The sequence below is a fragment of the Salvelinus namaycush genome, chromosome 6 (assembly GCF_016432855.1).
Source record: "Salvelinus namaycush isolate Seneca chromosome 6, SaNama_1.0, whole genome shotgun sequence".
Classification (NCBI taxonomy): Eukaryota; Metazoa; Chordata; class Actinopteri; order Salmoniformes; family Salmonidae; genus Salvelinus; species Salvelinus namaycush.
In genome coordinates, this window is record NC_052312.1 from 51,199,536 (window position 1) to 51,214,033 (window position 14,498).

The window sequence follows — 14,498 nt, forward strand, 5'->3', positions numbered from 1 at the left end:
AGTCATATATATGTCATCTGTTCCTCAGGTTAACTCTCATCCAGTCATATATATGTCATTGTCTCCTCAGGTTAACTCTCTATCCCAGTCGTATTAAATGACATCTGTCTCCACGGGTTAACTCTCTACTCCACAGTCGTATATAATGCATCTGTTCTCCTGGTTACTCTCTATCCCAGTAGTATATAATGACATCTGTCTCCTCGGCCCTTAACTCTCTATCCCAGTCGTATAATAATGACATCTGTCTCCTCACGGTTAACTCTCTATCCCAGTTGTATATAATGACATCTGTCTCCTCAGGTTAACTCTCTATCCCAGTCCTATATAATGACCACTGGTACTCTCAGGGTTAACTCTCTATCCCAGCGTATATTATGACATCTGTCCTCATCGGGTTAACATCTCTATCCCAGTCGTATATAATGACATCTGTCTCCTCAGGTTAACTCTCTATCCCAGTCGTATATAATGACATCTGTACTCCTCAGGTTAACTCTCTATCCCAGTCGATATAATGACATCTGTACTTCTCAGGTTAACTCTCTATCCAGTCGTATATAATGACATCTGTCTCCTGGTTAACTCTCTATCCCAGCATATAATACATCTGTCTCTCAGGTTAACTCTCTATCACCAGTCGTATATAATGACATCTGTCCCCTCAGGTTAACTCTCTATCCCGTCATATATATGACATCTGTTCTCTCAGGGTTAACTCTCTATCCCAAGTGCATATATAATGGACAGTCTGTCTCCTCAGGTTAACTCTCTATCCCAGTCGTATATAATGCATCTGTCTCTCAGGTTAACTCTCTATCCCAGTCGTATATAATGACATCTAGCTCTCGGGTAAACTCTCTATCCCAGTCGTATATAATGACATCTATCTCCTCAGGTTAACTCTCTATCCCAAGTCGTATATAATGTCCTCTGTCTCTCCTCAGGTTAACTCTCTATCCCAGTCATATATAAGCATCTGTCTCTCAGGTTAACTCTCTATCCCATATAATATAATACATCTTCTCCTCGGTTAACTCTCTATCCCAGTCGTATATAATGACATCTGTTCTCAGGTTAACTCTCTATCCCAGTCATATATAATGACATCTGTCTTCCAGGTTAACTCTCTCCTCTCTATCCCAGTCTATATAATGACATCTGTTCTCCTCAGGTTACTCTCTATCCCATCATATAATGACATCTGACCTCCTGGGTTAACTCTCTATCCCAGTCATATAATGACATTCTGTCTCCTCAGGTTAACTCTCTATCCCAGTCATATATAATGACATCTGTCTCCTCAGGTTAACTCTCTATCCCAGTCATATTAAATGACATCTGTCTCCTCGGGTTAACTCTCTATCCCAGTCATATAATGACATACTGACTCCTCTGGTTAACTCTCTATCCCAGTCTATATAATGACATCTGTGCTCCTCGGGTTAACTCTCTATCCCAGTCGATATAATGAACATCTGTCTCCTCAGGTTAACTCTCTATCCCAGTCATATAATGACATCTGTCTCCCAGGTTAACTCTCTATCCCAGTCGTTATATATGACATCTGTCTCCTCAGGTTAACTCTCTATCCCAGTCGTAATAATGACATCTTCTCCTCAGGTTAACTCTCTATCCCAGTCGTATATATGCATCTGTCTCCTCAGGTTAATCTCTCTATCCCAGTCAGTATATAATGACATCTGTCTCCTCGAGGTAACTCTCTATCCACGTAGTATATAATGACATCTGTTCCTCAGGTTAATCTCTGATCCCCACCAGTCGTATATAATGATCTGTCTCCTCGGTTAACTCTCTATCCAGTCATATATAATGACATCTGTCTCCTCAGGTTAACTCTCTATCCCAGTCATATATAAATGATCTGTCTCCTCAGTTAACTCTCTATCCCAGTCGTTATAATGACATCTGTCTCCCGGGTTAACTCTCTATCCCAGTCAATATATAATGACATCTGTCTCCTCAGGTTAACTCTCTATCCCAGTCGTATATAATGCATCTGTCTCCTCGGGTTAACTCTCTATCCCGTCGTTATATAATGACATCTGTCTCCTGGGTAACTCTCTATCCCAGTCATATAATGACATCTGTTCCTCAGGTTAAACTCTCTATCCCAGTCTATATAATGACATCTGTCTCCTCAGTTAACTCTCTATCCAGTCATATAATGACATCTGATCTCCTCGGGTTAACTCTCTATCCCAGTCGTATATAATGACATATGCTTCTCCTCAGGTGAATCTCTTATCCCAGTCGTATATAATGACATCTGTCTCCTCAGGTTAACTCTCTATCCCAGTCTCATATAATGACAAATTTTTCTGACTCCTCGGTTAACTCTCTATCCCAGTCGATATAATGACATCTGTCTCCTCAGGTTAACTCTCTATCCCAGTCGTATATAATGACATCTGTCTCCTCAGGTTAACTCTCTATCCCAGTCATATTATAATGCATCTGTCTCTCGGTTAACTCTATCCCAGTCGTATAAATGACATCTGTCTCCTCGGTTAAACTCTCTATCCAGTCATATAATGACATCTGTCTCTCAGGTTAACTCTCTATCCCAGTCTATATAATGACAATCTGTATCCTCAGGTTAATTCTCTATCCCAGTCGTATATAATGACATCGTCTCCTCGGTTAACTCTCTATCCCAGTCTATATAATGACATCGTGTCCTCGTGGTAACTCTCTATCCCAGTCGTATATAATGACATCTTCTCCTCAGGTTAACTCTCTATCCCAGTCGTATATATGCATCTGTCTCCTCAGGTTAACTCTCTATCCAGTCGTATATATGACATCTGTCTCTCGGTTACTCTCTATCCCAGTCTATATAATGACATCTGTCTCCTCAGGTTTACCTCTCATCCCAGTCATATATAATACATCTGTCTCCTTCAGGTTAAACTTCTCTCTCTATCCCAGTCGTTATATAATGACATCTGTCTCCTCAGGTTAACTCTCTATCCCAGTCGTATATAATGACATCTGTCTCGGTAACTCTCTATCCCAGTCATATATAATGACATCTGTCTCCTCGGGTTAACTCTCTATCCCAGCATATAATGACATCTGTCTCCTCAGGTTAACTCTCTATCCCAGTCGTATATAAGACATCTGTCTCTCAGGCTTAACTCTCTATCCCAGTCTATTATAATGAATCTGTCTCCTCGGTGGTTAACTCTCTATCCCCAGTCGTATATAATGACATCTGTCTCCTCAGTTAACTTCTATCCCAGTCGTATATAATGACATCTGTCTCCTCAGGTTAACTCTCTATCCCAGTCTATAGTATGACACTGTCTCCTCGGGTTAACTCTCTATCCAGTCGTATATATGACATCTGTCTCCTCAGGTTAACTCTCTATCCCATTCTATATAATGACATCTGTCTCCTCGGGTTAACCTCTCATTCACTCATTCTATATAATGACATCTGTCTCCTCAGGTTAACTCTCTATCCCAGTCGTATATAATGACATCTGGTCTCTCGGTTAACTTCTATCCCAGTCATATATAATGACATCTGTCTCCCTCGGGTTAACCTCTATCCCAGTCATTATAATGTCATCTGTCTCCTCGGTGTAACTTCTATCCCAGTCATATATAATGACATCTGTCTCCTCAGGTGTAAAACTCTCTATCCCAGTCGTATATAATGGACATCTGTTCCTCAGGCTTAACTCTCTTATCCAGTCGTATATAATGACCATCGTCACTCGGGTTAACTCTCTATCCCGTCGTATATAATGACATCTGTCTCTCCTCAGGTTATAACTCTCTATCCCAGTCGTATATAATGACATCTGTCTCCTCAGGTTAACTCCTCTATCCCATCGTATATAATGAACATTGTCTCCTCAGGGTTAACTCTCTATCCCAGTCATATATACTATAGAATAGGGGTTAGTTAATCATAAATAGAATAGGGGTTAGTTAATATATATAGAATAGGGGGTTAGTTAATCATAAATAGAATAGGGGTTAGTTAATAATATAATAGAATAGGGGTTAGTTAATAATATATAAATAGGGGTAGATAGAATAAGGGTTAGTTAATAATATATAGAATAGGGTTAGTTAATAATATATAGAATAGGGGTTAGTTAATAATAAATAGAATAGGGGTTAGTTAATAATATATAGAATAGGGGTTAGTTAATAATATATAGAATAGGGGTTAGTTAATAATATATAGAATAGGGGTTAGTTAATAATAAATAGAATAGGGGTTAGTTAATAATATATAGAATAGGGGTTAGTTAATATATATAGAATAGGGGTTAGTTAATAATATATAGAATAGGGGTTAGTTAATAATATATAGAATAGGGGTTAGTTAATAATATATAGAATAGGGGTTAGTTAATAATATATAGAATAGGGGTTAGTTAATAATATATAGAATAGGGGTTAGTTAATAATATATAGAATAGGGGTTAGTTAATATATAGAAAGGGTAGTTAATAATATATAGAATAGGGGTTAGTTAATAATATATAGAATAGGGGTTAGTTAATATATAATAGAATAGGGGTTAGTTAATAATATATAGAATAGGGGTTAGTTAATAATATATAGAATAGGGGTTAGTTAATAATAAATAGAATAGGGGTTAGTTAATGATATATAGAATAGGGGTTAGTTAATAATAAATAGAATAGGGGTTAGTTAATAATATATAGAATAGGGGTTAGTTAATAATATATAGAATAGGGGTTAGTTAATCATAAATAGAATAGGGGTTAGTTAATAATATATAGAATAGGGGTTAGTTAATAATAAATAGAATAGGGGTTAGTTAATAATATATATAGAATAGGGGTTAGTTAATAATATATAGAATAGGGGTTAGTTAATAATATATATAGAATAGGGTTAGTTAATAATATATAGAATAGGGGTTAGTTAACTGATATATAGAATAGGGGTTAGCTTAATCATAATATAGAATAGGGGTTAGTTAAATAATATATAGAATGGGGGTTAGTAATAATAAACAGAATAGGGTTAGTTAATAATAGATAGAATAGGGGTTAGTTAAAATATATAGAATAGGGGTTATTAATAATAATATAGAATAGTGGGTTAGTTAATAATATATAGAATAGGGGTAGTTAATAATAGATAGAATAGGGGTTAGTTAATAATATATAGAATACGGGTTAGTTAATAATATAAATAGAATATGGGTTAGTTAATAATAATAGAATAGGGGGTTAGTTAATCATATATAGAATATGGGTTAGTTAATAATATATAGAATAGGGTGTAGTTAATAATAATAGCTATAGGGGTTAGTTAATAATCTATAGAATAGGGGTTAGTTAATAATATATAGAATAGGGGTTAGTTAATAATATATAGAATAGGGGTTAGTTAATAATATATAGAATAGGGGTTAGTTAATAATATATAGAATAGGGGTTAGTTAATAATAAATAGAATAGGGGTTAGTTAATAATATATAGAATAGGGGTTAGTTAATAATAAATAGAATAGGGGTTAGTTAATAATATATAGAATAGGGGTTAGTTAATAGTACATCTATAGAATAGGGGTTAGTTAATAATATATAGAATAGGGGTTAGTTAATAATATATAGAATAGGGGTTAGTTAATAATATATAGAATAGGGGTTAGTTAATAGTACATCTATAGAATAGGGGTTAGTTAATAATATATAGAATAGGGGTTAGTTAATAATATATAGAATACGGGTTAGTTAAGAATACATATATAGAATAGAGGTTAGTTAATAATATATAGAATAGGGGTTAGTTAATAATATATAGAATAAGGGTTAGTTAATAATATATATATAGAATAGTGGTTAGTTAATAATATATAGAATAAGGGTTAGTTAAGAATACATATATAGAATAGGGGTTAGTTAATAATATATAGAATAGGGGTTAGTTAATAATATATAGAATAGGGGTTAGTTAATAATATATAGAATAGGGGTTAGTTAATAATATATAGAATAGGGGTTAGTTAATAATATATATAGAATAGGGGTTAGTTAATAATATATTGACCAGTGGAGTAGTATGCCATCTCACACCAGACAGGATAACCATCCTGGTCATGATGCCATCTCACAACAGACAGGATAACCATCCTGGTCATGATGCCATCTCACAACAGACAGGAAAAGTAACATTTGGACAAGCCATGGGAATTAACCTCCGGTATATTAGACTGAGTGTCACGATCGTGTGGAGGAGAGACGGACCAAAACGCAGCATGTGGAAAATAAGCCATCTTCTTTTATTTTACTACGAAGATGAACATGAAACGAAACACTATTACAAACTATACAAAAACAACAAACGACCGTGAAGCTATAAACGTAGTGCACACACACAGGCTACAAACGTTCAACATAGACAATTCCCCACAAACAGCTAAAGCCTATGGTTGCCTTAAATATGGCTCCCAATCAGAGACAACAATAACCAGCTGTCTCTAATTGAGACCCAATTCAGGCAACCATAGACTTTCCTAGACACCTACACTCAACCATAGACACAGCTAGACTAATATACTAAACATAAACCCAACTACTCTAATAAACCCCCTAAACCTTACAACCACCCTAGACACTACAAAAACACATACATTCCCCATGTCACACCCTGACCTAACTAAAATAATAAAGAAAACAAAGAATACTAAGGCCAGGGCGTGACATAACCCCCCCCCTTAAGGTGCGAACTCCGGGCGCACCAGCACATAGTCTAGGGGAGGGTCTGGGTGGGCGTCCGTCCACGGCGGCGGCTCCGGCACTGGTCGTGGTCCCCACCCCACCATAGTCACTACCCGCTTACGTAGCCTTCTCCAAATGGCCACCCTCCACATTAACCCCACTGGATTAAGGGGCAGCACCGGATTAAGGGGCAGCACCGGACTAAGGGGCAGCACCGGACTAAGGGGCAGCACCAGGATAAGGGACAGCACCAGGATAAGGGGCAGCACCAGGATAAGGGGCAGCTCCGGACTGAGGGACGGCAGCTCCGGACTGAGGGACGGATCCTGGCTGGATGACTGCTCTGGCGGATCTTGGCTGGACGGCTCTGGCGGATCCTGGCTGGACGGCTCATGGCTGGCTGACGGATCTGGCTGCTCATGGCTGGCTGACGGATCTGGCTGCTCATGGCTGGCAGACGGATCTGGCTGCTCATGGCTGGCAGACGGATCTGGCTGCTCATGGCTGGCTGACGGATCTGGCTGCTCATGGCTGGCTGACGGATCTGGCTGCTCATGGCTGGCTGACGGCTCTGGACGCTCATGGCTGGTTGGCGGCTCTGGCAGATCCTGTCTGGTTGGCGGCTCTGGCAGATCCTGTCTGGTTGGCGGCTCTGGCAGATCCTGTCTGGTTGGCGGCTCTGGCAGATCCTGTCTGGTTGGCGGCTCTGGCAGATCCTGTCTGGTTGGCAGATCCTGACTGACGAATGGCTCTAGCGGCTCCTGACTGACTAACGGCTCTGACGGCTCGGGACAGACGGGCGGCTCTAATGGCTCTGGACAGACGGATGGCTCAGACGGCGCTGGGGAGACGGATGGCTCAGATGGCGCTGGGGAGACGGATGGCTCAGATGGCGCTGGGGAGACGGATGGCTCAGATGGCGCTGGGGAGACGGATGGCTCAGATGGCGCTGGGGAGACGGATGGCTCAGATGGCGCTGGGCAGACGGATGGCTCTGGCCGGAATAGGCGCACTGTAGGCCTGGTGCGTGGTGCCGGAACTGGAGGCACCGGGCTAAGGACACGCACCTTCAGGCTAGTGCGGGGAGAAGGAACAGGGCATACTGGACCCTGGGGACGCACATTAGGCCTAGTGCGTGGTGCCGGAACTGGAGGCACTGGGCTGGAGACACGCACCATAGGGAGAGTGCGTGGAGGAGGAACAGGGCTCTGAAAACGCACTGGAAGCCTGGTGCGTGGTGTAGGCACTGGTGGTACTGGGCTGGGGCGGGGAGGTAGCGCCGGAAATACCGGACCGTGCAAGCGTACTGGCTCCCTTGAGCATTGAGCCTGCCCAACCTTACCTGGTTGAATGCTCCCCGTTGCCCGACCAGTGCGGGGAGGTGGAATAACCCGCACCGGGCTATGTAGGCGAACCGGGGACACCATGGGTAAGGCTGGTGCCATGTAAGCCGGCCCGAGGAGACGTACTGGTGGCCAGATATGTAGGGCCGGCTTCATGACATCCGGCTCAACTCTCAATCTAGCCCTACCAGTGCGGGGAGGTGGAATAACCCGCACCGGGCTATGCACACGTACAGGAGACACCGTGCGCTCTACTGCGTAACACGGTGTTCGCCCGTACTCCCGCTCTCCACGGTTAGCCTGTGAAGTGGGCGCAGGTCTCCTACCTGCCCTTGGCCCACTACCTCTTAGCCCCCCCCCAAGAAATTTTTGGGTAGTACTCACGGGCTTTTCGGGCTTCCGTGCTAGACGCGTCCCCTCATAACGCCGGTTTTGGGCTTGATTCTCCGGCCTCCAGCCTTGCTTCCTTGCTGCCTCCTCATATCGCCGCCTCTCAGCTTTAGCTGCCTCCAGCTCCTCTTTGGGGCGGCGATATTCTCCTGGCTGCGCCCAGGGTCCTTTGCCTTCTAGGTCTTCCTCCCATGTCCATTTCTCCAAATAATTCAGCCTCTCCTGTTGTTGCTGCTTGGTCCTGGATTGGTGGGGAATTCTGTCACGATCGTGTGGAGGAGAGACGGACCAAAACGCAGCATGTGGAAAATAAGCCATCTTCTTTTATTTTACTACGAAGATGAACATGAAACGAAACACTATTACAAACTATACAAAAACAACAAACGACCGTGAAGCTATAAACGTAGTGCACACACACAGGCTACAAACGTTCAACATAGACAATTCCCCACAAACAGCTAAAGCCTATGGTTGCCTTAAATATGGCTCCCAATCAGAGACAACAATAACCAGCTGTCTCTAATTGAGACCCAATTCAGGCAACCATAGACTTTCCTAGACACCTACACTCAACCATAGACACAGCTAGACTAATATACTAAACATAAACCCAACTACTCTAATAAACCCCCTAAACCTTACAACCACCCTAGACACTACAAAAACACATACATTCCCCATGTCACACCCTGACCTAACTAAAATAATAAAGAAAACAAAGAATACTAAGGCCAGGGCGTGACACTGAGCAGCAGTGATATATTAGACTAAGTGATATATTAGACTGAGCAGCAGCAGTGATATGATAGACTGAGCAGCAGCAGTGATATATTAGACTGAGCAGCAGCAGTGATATATTAGACTGAGCAGCAGTGATATATTAGACTGAGCAGCAGCAGTGATATATTAGACTGAGCAGCAGTGATATATTAGACTGAGCAGCAGTGATATATTAGACTGAGCAGCAGCAGTGAAATATTAGACTGAGCAGCAGTAGTGATATATTTGTCTGAGCAGCAGTGATATATTAGACTGAGCAGCAGCAGTGATATATTAGACTGAGCAGCAGCAGTGATATATTAGACTGAGCATTAGCAGTGATATATTAGACTGAGCAGCAGCAGTGATATATTAGACTGAGCAGCAGCAGTGATATATTAGACTGAGCAGCAGCAGTGATATATTAGACTGAGCAGCAGCAGTGATATATTACACTAAGTGATATATTAGACTGAGCAGCAGTATATATTAGACTGAGCAGCAGTGATATATTAGACTGAGCAGCAGCAGGGATGTATTAGACTGAGCAGCAGCAGTGATATATTAGACTGAGCAGCAGCAGTGATATATTAGACTGAGCAGCAGCAGGGATGTATTAGACTGAGCAGCAGCAGTGATATATTAGACTGAGCATCAGCAGTGATATATTAGACTGAGCAGCAGCAGTGATATATTAGACTGAGCAGCAGCAGTGATATATTAGACTGAGCAGCAGCAGTGATATATTAGACTGAGCAGCAGCAGTGATATATTAGACTGAGCAGCAGCAGTGATATATTAGACTGAGCAGCAGCAGTGATATATTAGACTGATCAGCAGTGATATATTAGACTGAGCAGCAGCAGTGATATATTAGACTGAGCAGCAGCAGTGATATATTAGACTGAGCAGCAGCAGGGATATATTGGACTGAGCAGTAGCAGTGATATATTAGACTGAGCAGCAGCAGTGATATATTGGACTGAGCAGCAGTGATATGTTAGACTGAGCAGCAGCAGTGATATATTAGACTGAGCAGCAGTGATATATTAGACTGAGCAGCAGCAGCGATATATTAGACTGAGCAGCAGCAGTGATATATTAGACTGAGCAGCAGCAGTGATATATTAGACTGAGCAGCAGCAGTGATATATTAGACTGATCAGCAGTGATATATTAGACTGAGCAGCAGCAGTGATATATTAGACTGAGCAGCAGCAGTGATATATTAGACTGAGCAGCAGCAGGGATATATTGGACTGAGCAGTAGCAGTGATATATTAGACTGAGCAGCAGCAGTGATATATTAGACTGAGCAGCAGTGATATGTTAGACTGAGCAGCAGCAGTGATATATTAGACTGAGCAGCAGTGATATATTAGACTGAGCAGCAGCAGTGATATATTAGACTGAGCAGCAGCAGTGATATATTAGACTGAGCAGCAGCAGTGATATATTAGACTGAGCAGCAGCAGTGATATATTACACTAAGTGATATATTAGACTGAGCAGCAGTATATATTAGACTGAGCATCAGCAGTGATATATTAGACTGAGCAGCAGCAGGGATGTATTAGACTGAGCAGCAGCAGTGATATATTAGACTGAGCAGCAGCAGTGATATATTAGACTGAGCAGCAGCAGGGATGTATTAGACTGAGCAGCAGCAGTGATATGTTAGACTGAGCAGCAGCAGTGATATATTAGACTGAGCATCAGCAGTGATATATTAGACTGAGCAGCAGCAGTGATATATTAGACTGAGCAGCAGCAGTGATATATTAGACTGAGCAGCAGCAGTGATATATTAGACTGAGCAGCAGTGATATATTAGACTGAGCAGCAGCAGTGATATATTAGACTGAGCAGCAGTGATATATTAGACTGAGCAGCAGCAGTGATATATTAGACTGAGCAGCAGCAGTGATATATTAGACTGAGCAGCAGTGATATATTAGACTGAGCAGCAGCAGTGATATATTAGACTGAGCAGCAGCAGTGATATATTAGACTGAGCATTAGCAGTGATATATTAGACTGAGCAGCAGCAGTGATATATTAGACTGAGCAGCAGCAGTGATATATTAGACTGAGCAGCAGCAGTGATATGTTAGACTGAGCAGCAGTGATATATTAGACTGAGCAGCAGTGATATGTTAGACTGAGCAGCAGCAGTGATATATTAGACTGAGCAGTAGCAGTGATATATTAGACTGAGCAGCAGCAGGGATGTATTAGACTGAGCAGCAGCAGTGATATATTAGACTGAGCAGCAGCAGTGATATATTAGACTGAGCAGCAGCAGGGATGTATTAGACTGAGCAGCAGCAGTGATATGTTAGACTGAGCAGCAGCAGTGATATATTAGACTGAGCATCAGCAGTGATATATTAGACTGAGCAGCAGCAGTGATATATTAGACTGAGCAGCAGCAGTGATATATTAGACTGAGCAGCAGCAGTGATATATTAGACTGAGCAGCAGTGATATATTAGACTGAGCAGCAGCAGTGATATATTAGACTGAGCAGCAGCAGTGATATATTAGACTGAGCAGCAGTGATATATTAGACTGAGCAGCAGCAGTGATATATTAGACTGAGCAGCAGCAGTGATATATTAGACTGAGCATTAGCAGTGATATATTAGACTGAGCAGCAGCAGTGATATATTAGACTGAGCAGCAGCAGTGATATATTAGACTGAGCAGCAGCAGTGATATGTTAGACTGAGCAGCAGTGATATATTAGACTGAGCAGCAGTGATATGTTAGACTGAGCAGCAGCAGTGATATATTAGACTGAGCAGTAGCAGTGATATATTAGACTGAGCAGCAGCAGTGATATATTAGACTGAGCAGCAGCAGTGATATATTAGACTGAGCAGCAGTGATATGTTAGACTGAGCATCAGCAGTGATATATTAGACTGAGCAGCAGTGATATATTAGACTGAGCAGCAGCAGTGATATATTAGACTGAGCAGCAGCAGTGATATATTAGACTGAGCAGCAGCAGTGATATATTAGACTGAGCAGCAGCAGTGATATATTAGACTGAGCAGCAGCAGTGATATATTACACTAAGTGATATATTAGACTGAGCAGCAGTATATATTAGACTGAGCAGCAGTGATATATTAGACTGAGCAGCAGCAGGGATATATTAGACTGAGCAGCAGCAGTGATATATTAGACTGAGCAGCAGCAGTGATATATTAGACTGAGCAGCAGCAGTGATATGTTAGACTGAGCATCAGCAGTGATATATTAGACTGAGCATCAGCAGTGATATATTAGACTGAGCAGCAGCAGTGATATATTAGACTGAGCAGCAGCAGTGATATATTAGACTGAGCAGCAGCAGTGATATATTAGACTGATCAGCAGTGATATATTAGACTGAGCAGCAGCAGTGATATATTAGACTGAGCAGCAGCAGTGATATATTAGACTGAGCAGCAGCAGTGATATATTAGACTGAGCAGTAGCAGTGATATATTAGACTGAGCAGCAGCAGTGATATATTAGACTGAGCAGCAGTGATATGTTAGACTGAGCAGCAGCAGTGATATATTAGACTGAGCAGCAGTGATATATTAGACTGAGCAGCAGCAGTGATATATTAGACTGAGCAGCAGTGATATATTAGACTGAGCAGCAGCAGTGATATATTAGACTGAGCAGCAGTGATATATTAGACTGAGCAGCAGCAGTGATATATTAGACTGAGCAGCAGTGATATATTAGACTGAGCAGCAGTGATATATTAGACTGAGCAGCAGCAGTGAAATATTAGACTGAGCAGCAGTAGTGATATATTTGTCTGAGCAGCAGTGATATATTAGACTGAGCAGCAGCAGTGATATATTAGACTGAGCAGCAGTGATATATTAGACTGAGCAGCAGCAGTGATATATTAGACTGAGCAGCAGCAGTGATATATTAGACTGAGCAGCAGTGATATATTAGACTGAGCAGCAGCAGTGATATATTAGACTGAGCAGCAGCAGTGATATATTAGACTGAGCATTAGCAGTGATATATTAGACTGAGCAGCAGCAGTGATATATTAGACTGAGCAGCAGCAGTGATATATTAGACTGAGCAGCAGCAGTGATATGTTAGACTGAGCAGCAGTGATATATTAGACTGAGCAGCAGTGATATGTTAGACTGAGCAGCAGCAGTGATATATTAGACTGAGCAGTAGCAGTGATATATTAGACTGAGCAGCAGCAGTGATATATTAGACTGAGCAGCAGCAGTGATATATTAGACTGAGCAGCAGTGATATGTTAGACTGAGCATCAGCAGTGATATATTAGACTGAGCAGCAGTGATATATTAGACTGAGCAGCAGCAGTGATATATTAGACTGAGCAGCAGCAGTGATATATTAGACTGAGCAGCAGCAGTGATATATTAGACTGAGCAGCAGCAGTGATATATTAGACTGAGCAGCAGCAGTGATATATTACACTAAGTGATATATTAGACTGAGCAGCAGTATATATTAGACTGAGCAGCAGTGATATATTAGACTGAGCAGCAGCAGGGATATATTAGACTGAGCAGCAGCAGTGATATATTAGACTGAGCAGCAGCAGTGATATATTAGACTGAGCAGCAGCAGTGATATGTTAGACTGAGCATCAGCAGTGATATATTAGACTGAGCATCAGCAGTGATATATTAGACTGAGCAGCAGCAGTGATATATTAGACTGAGCAGCAGCAGTGATATATTAGACTGAGCAGCAGCAGTGATATATTAGACTGATCAGCAGTGATATATTAGACTGAGCAGCAGCAGTGATATATTAGACTGAGCAGCAGCAGTGATATATTAGACTGAGCAGCAGCAGTGATATATTAGACTGAGCAGTAGCAGTGATATATTAGACTGAGCAGCAGCAGTGATATATTAGACTGAGCAGCAGTGATATGTTAGACTGAGCAGCAGCAGTGATATATTAGACTGAGCAGCAGTGATATATTAGACTGAGCAGCAGCAGTGATATATTAGACTGAGCAGCAGTGATATATTAGACTGAGCAGCAGCAGTGATATATTAGACTGAGCAGCAGTGATATATTAGACTGAGCAGCAGCAGTGATATATTAGACTGAGCAGCAGTGATATATTAGACTGAGCAGCAGTGATATATTAGACTGAGCAGCAGCAGTGAAATATTAGACTGAGCAGCAGTAGTGATATATTTGTCTGAGCAGCAGTGATATATTAGACTGAGCAGCAGCAGTGATATA